Here is a 6,652-nt window from a genome sequence, read left to right on the forward strand (position 1 = left end):
ACCATCTTTTTACCAGCGGTGTCCCTCTCTGCTCTAGATGGGGTTGTTGACAGACTTTACACTTTTCTTTCCTGGTTGGATTTGGTCTGTCCCTTACCAATGCAGGCGTCATACTCGTCCCTCTCAGTTCTACCACCAAGACGGGGTAAGGATGCACCAGGGGTAGACCTGATGGCATCCCAGTCTGATGTCCAGCTCTTCACCATTAAAACCTTGCTTGTCTCTGATGCCACCCGTGGTGCAATCAGAGTGACCTTCCGGAATGTCTCCCAAGCTAAGACCGCTGGGGGAAACATTCGTCATCTGAGTGCCTGTGCATGACCCTGAGTATATTCCTGACCACAATAAGACTGATACGAACATAAAAATGAGATGTTCCTTCTAACCGTCACCACACCACTATAGGAGCCTCCTCTGGTCCACTAAGAGCCAGCATTCCCAAAGGAAAGAAACCATTGTAGTTCCAATCTGAGTAACCTTTAACCTCAGAGATGCTCTTGGAGCTAGAGCTCTATCTAGCTTCTGAACTTCTGATTCCTAGTGAGGCTAGGTGCTTCCTGACTACCAATCAAAGTTACACAGTAACAGCATAGATCACAAGTCCCTTGAAAGTCTATGATCCAACAGATTAGGTTAGTACTTCTAATTCCCAAGGAGTTATGAAATGGTCAAAGAGACTGAAAAGTTTGACTGAGAAAGGAGAGTTCAGTCCACATTCTTTGCCCATTTCTAGTCGGTCTCCAAAGGAGACATTGGGTGCCTCTTGGCATTGGAAGGTCGATATAAACTCCTGATAGGTTTCTGCCATAAGCCATAGGAGATCACTGCAGAACCACAGAGCAGGGCTCCTCACTTGCTTTGCGCAGGGCATTTCATTCATTCACACAAGCACACTGTAGAGTTAGTAAAGTACAGCAGAACACGTGTTCACTAGGAGAATGAAGAACTAGAGCTCCAAACATCTTTACCTTGTCCTGAAGGATCCTGGGACGAGCCCCCAAGATGAAAGGTTGTTGCTAAATGAAAAGATGCCGGGATTCTTGGACTCCACAGAAGAATTCAATCTGAGGCCAGAGACAAGGCTTGATCACTCAGAGCTTTTGTGTAATAAAGTTTTATTAAAGTACAAAGGAGATAGAGAAAGCTCCTGACATAGGCATCAGAAGCGGGCAGTAAGAGTACCCCCCGCTAGTCTTCAGCTGGATGTTGTATAGTCACTAGCAGTCTATTAATGAAAGAAAGGAATGTCTTAAAACTCAGAATGGCACCAGGCCCCTCATCCATAAGGTGTATTTTAGGATAATCTCGGCACCAGGCGATTCATCCCAGGCCATAAAATGATTGACTTAAATCTTATGGAAGAGCAGGTTACCATACAAATAGTTTTGTTTACATAGATTAGGGGAACAATATCTGAGTATAACATAATGGTTTGTCAAGTAGGTTCTGAGCCATTAAGGGGAATTGACTTAAAGACAGAGTCTGGGGTAAATGCAAAGTACATTAACATAGCTTAAGACAAACATTTCCATAATAAAAATGTATTGGTTAACTCAAGGTTTGAGAATAGTTAACTTCAGGTGAGACCAGATGTCATTATGGCAACACAGTATTTTAAGAGAAACTTTCTTTTAAATTTGTATAGAGAAGGGGAACAATATATATATCGCTAGTTTGTTTCCTCCTGCTGCTTAAGAGAGATAAAAATGTCTGACACTTGTAGCCTATTTCCTCTGTTTGGAGGCCTCTGGCCTTCCTGCCCGTTACCTTCTCAAGGTCCTTGGGGTTTATTTTCCATGGGTTATGTGCAACTCATTTAAAAGTCTGATCCTGGACTCTCCTGGGCTTTACTGGACATCCGTGTTGTTCGCTCACCATTTGGGACCTTAGTTTGTGTCCTCAGTTATAATCTGTATCAAGTTATAATCTAGTCATGATGATGACTCCATTTCATTTACTATATTGTTGGAAGAGAAACATTAAATTTCAAACAAAACCCTGCTCTCTCCTTCTACCACTTTCTTCACTTATCTCTGATACCTAGAGTAGGTTTCTAAACATATAGTTCTATTAATTAACCCAAATACAGGATGAAAAACTCTAAATTGTTCCTGAGAGCATGAGAATGGTTCCTCCAAGACTTACTCAGAGTGACCACAGCCTTAGAGAATGGGAACCTGACAAATGGATGGGGCGTTCCACTCAAATTTCTTTCCTCATTCCCAGGAGGTTCTTGAAATATAAAATGCTCACTCATAATCACTATAGGATGTTATATCATTATTTCAGTCAGTTCAGTTCAGTTCAGTCGCTCAGTCATGTCCGACTCTTTGCGACCTCATGTATCGCAGCACGCCAGGCCTCCCTGTCCATCACCAACTCCTGGAGTTCACTCAAACTCACGTCCATCGAGTTGGTGAAGCCATCCAGCCATCTCATTCTCTGTCATCCCCTTTTCCTCCTGCCCCCAATCCCTCCCAGCATCAGAGTCTTTTCCAATGAGTCAACTCTTCTCATGAGGTGGCCTAAGTATTGGAGCTTCAGCTTTAGCATCACTCCTTCTAAAGAAATCCTGGGACTGATCTCCTTTAGAATGGACTGGTTGGATCTCCTTGCAGTCCATGGGACTCTCAAGAGTCTTCTCCAACACCACAGTTCAAAAGCATCAATTCTTCAGTGCTCAGCTTTCTTCACAGTCCAACTCTCATATCCGTACATGACCACTGGAAAAACCATAGCCTTGACTAGACGGACCTTAGTCAGCAAAGTAACATCTCTGCTTTTCAATAAGCTATCTAGGTTGGTCATAACTTTTCTTCCAAGGAGTAAGCATGTTTTAATTTCATGGCTGCAGTCACCATCTGCAGTGATTTTGGAGCCCCCAAAAATAAAGTCTGACACTGTTTCCACTGTTTCCCTATCTATTTCCCATGAAGTGGTGGGAGAGTGCACATTAAAACATTTGTGTGAGCAATTACTATTATATATTTCCTGCTGAGATGTTCCCAGGTGCTTAAGAAGTTGACTTGTTTGCTGTGAGAAAATATAATGTTCATTTTAATGTTTAGTGTCTTTTGTCTTAATAACTCAATGTCTCACAGCATAATATAGACATACACAAAAGCATAGCCAATAACATAATACCCATATGTTTGTGGATACAATAAAATATTACAGATTTTATTGAAGATCTGATTTCACTTCTCACCCCCTCAGAGGGAGCGACTCTCATGAAGTTGGTTCTTCCTTATGTATGCTTTTATATTTTCACTATATGCATATATTTCTATAAATAATATTATGAAGTGGGAGGGATTGGGGGCAGGAGGAGAAGGGGACAACAGAGGACGAGATGGCTGGATGGCATCACTGACTCAATGGACATGAATCTGAATGAACTCTGTGAGTTGGTGATGGACAGGGAGGACTGGCATGCTGCGATTCATGGGGTCGCAAAGAGTCGGACATGACTGAGTGACTGAACTGAACTGAATGAATGATTTAAAGCTTTATATGCATGAATTGAGTACACCAATATGAACTTTTTCATGAACTGTTTAAAACATCTGTAAGTAACTGGTTTTATATAGTTTAATGTTATTTTTCTTTTTAGTTTTTTTTTCTTTTTTTCATATAGGTATGTATATATTTCAATGTATTTATTTTCAATTTTTTCCCAAGTTTTTCACTACTACAAGAGTTTGTAAAATGAGTATTTTTGTACACATTTCCTTGTGTACATACATGCAGATTCTTCTAAGTTTCATACCTAGAAATGATATTCCTTGATACAGTCAACCGTACTGTATCAAAAAGATCTTTCAATATGTTACTTTGTTACTTTCTAAAAGCCTTACAGTTCCCTTGGCACTCTGACTTTTAATCAACCTAAAATTAATTTTCAGTGTTGTGTGAGGCAAGGACCATTATTTGTTCAACTCGGAAAATAATTTGTCCTTGAAAAATGTGTTAACTAGTTTGTCTTTTCCCCACGGATTCTACCCTGGTTTTGTAGTATAACGGATTTCCACATTTCTGGATTCTCTACTCTGTCCCATTGGTGGTCCACTTCTGTGCCAGCACCATGTGGTATTGCTTATTCTACTTTTGTATGAATCTTGATAACTGATAGGCAGCTCATTCTTCTTCAAAATCATCTGAGCTATTCTTTGTCTTTTATTCTTCTATATGAATTTTATCACCAATTTTTGAAGTTTTGTCTTTATTGCTACTAGGATTTTTATTAAAATTGTGTTCAATTGTAGAACAATTTTAGGGGAAACAAAACCTTCATGTAAATTTTCTACTTGTGTAGGACTATTTTTATATCCTTCAAAATTATTTTATTATATATTTATAATATATTTTATATTTATATTATAATATATTTTATTATTTGTGAAGTAGATGTTTGTATGTATTTCTGTGCATCTCAAGGTTATTTTGTTATTGTCATTGTCGTTTCCTCCACCATCAAAATTTATTTTACTTTTCAGCATGTGATAAACTTTTTCAATCTGAGTCTTGTGCCTTAATTTAAACTATATCAATTTTCTTTTACTATTCCTGTTTTTGTTTGTTTTTTTTTGTTTTGGTTCTATCTTCCTGAAATTTCTTTGGACAGAGGTTGAACTTACATTCTTTCTCCATCACCCTTAGTTCTTAGAGTTCTTTGTTTATTTTTCACTATGTTTTAGAAGATTTTCTTGAATTTATCTTCAAGATAATTATCTAGTCTTGAGAGATGACTATTATAAAATTTAATCAATGGATGAACTGAATATTTTATTTCTGTAATCATTTATTTATTTTCCAAGAAGTTGTTCTCCTTTTATAACTGATATTTTTTTTATTAGCAGACTATTTTTTCTTTTATAGATTAAGTATTATCTTGTAATCCCTGAGGGTACTATGAAGAAAATTTAAACATTTTCTCTGTACTCTCTCTCTATTTTTCCTTCATGGATGGATATTCTGTTTGTTGATCTTTGCTTTTCCCTTTGATTTTTCTCAGGTATCTGGTATCCCTTATTTGCTGTAATTCTGCATGAAGAATTTGGCTGATTGGGGTAGGTAGAGGGTATGAATTTTCTCAGCTATTTTGAATGTATAACTGGACAAAACATTAGCTCATACAATTATCAAAATAAAAAAGGTTCATTCAGTACAGAATCTCATGCACTTCCTTCATGGTTTTAGCTGTTTTGCCTTTTTCCTCTTCTTCAATTGCTGTCAAGACATAGAGTTGGATATTGACTAGACATGCAGAGCTTTGCAACTACCTGAACTTGTATGAAAATTCTACCATGAATTAGCTGTGTGACCCCAAGTTCACTTGATCTCTCTGTTTCTCATTGAAATGGGGAAAGTAGCAGAATCTACCTTGTAAAGTTATGGTGAAGATTAAATGATCCAGTACATAGAACAGGGCCTGGCACATAGTAATGTTTTATTAGTGTTAGGAGTTTTTGGTAATTATATCATTATCTCAATGTTAACATAAATTAGACCCTGATAGTCTTTTTATTGAGGTATAATTGACAGACAATATATTTGTTTCAGGTATATAATACAATGATTCAGTGTTTGTATACATCATGAAATAATCTCCATAAATAAGCTCAGTTAACATCATCACTGCACATAGTTGCACATTTCTTTTTTCTTGTGATGAGACCCATTATTCCTGAGAAAGTAAATGGAGTTTTGGAACTAGGGGTTGGAATAGGAGCTTGCTCTGTCCACTTCATGCATCAACCTGGTATTGCAGTACTTCCAGGAATGGTGCACCTCCTTTAGGGGAAAAATACTGTTTTAAAAATAAGACTGATCTAATGTATCATTTAAAGTTTGCGTTTCTTTGTTAATAAACAAATGGGATCTAATTAAAATTAAAAGCTTCTGCACAACAAAGGAAAATATACGCAAGGTGAAAAGACAGCCTTCTGAATGGGAGAAAATAATAGCAAATGAAGCAACTGACAAACAACTAATCTCAAAAATATACAAGCAACTTATGCAGCTCCATTCCAGAAAAATAAACGACCCAATCAAAAAATGGGCCAAAGAACTAAATAGACATTTCTCCAAAGAAGACATACAGATGGCTAACAAACACATGAAAAGATGCTCAACATCACTCATTATCAGAGAAATGCAAATCAAAACCACAATGAGGTACCACTTCACACCAGTCAGAATGGCTGCGATCCAAAAATCTGCAAGCAATAAATGCTGGAGAGGGTGTGGAGAAAAGGGAACCCTGCTACACTGTTGGTGGGAATGCAAACTAGTACAGCCACTATGGAGAACAGTGTGGAGATTCCTTAAAAAATTGCAAATAGAACTACCTTATGACCCAGCAATCTCACTGCTGGGCATACACACCGAGGAAACCAGAATTGAAAGAGACACATGTACCCCAATGTTCATCGCAGCACTGTTTATAATAGCCAGGACATGGAAACAACCTAGATGTCCATCAGCAGATGAATGGATAAGAAAGCTGTGGTACATGTACACAATGGAGTATTACTCAGCCGTTAAAAAGAATTCATTTGAATCAGTTCTGATGAGATGGATGAAACTGGAGCCGATTATACAGAGTGAAGTAAGCCAGAAAGAAAAACACCAATACAGTATACTAACACAT

At 37.7% G+C, this 6,652-nt stretch overlaps 1 pseudogene; it reads left to right on the forward strand.

Annotated features, from left to right (window-relative positions):
- Positions 1-5,653: 5,653 nt before the first annotated feature.
- LOC138072340 (U2 spliceosomal RNA) lies at positions 5,654-5,795 on the forward strand (annotated as a pseudogene).
- Positions 5,796-6,652: the final 857 nt, after the last annotated feature.

Source organism: Capricornis sumatraensis, unplaced genomic scaffold (assembly GCF_032405125.1).
Source record: "Capricornis sumatraensis isolate serow.1 unplaced genomic scaffold, serow.2 scaffold3, whole genome shotgun sequence".
Lineage (NCBI taxonomy): Eukaryota > Metazoa > Chordata > Mammalia > Artiodactyla > Bovidae > Capricornis > Capricornis sumatraensis.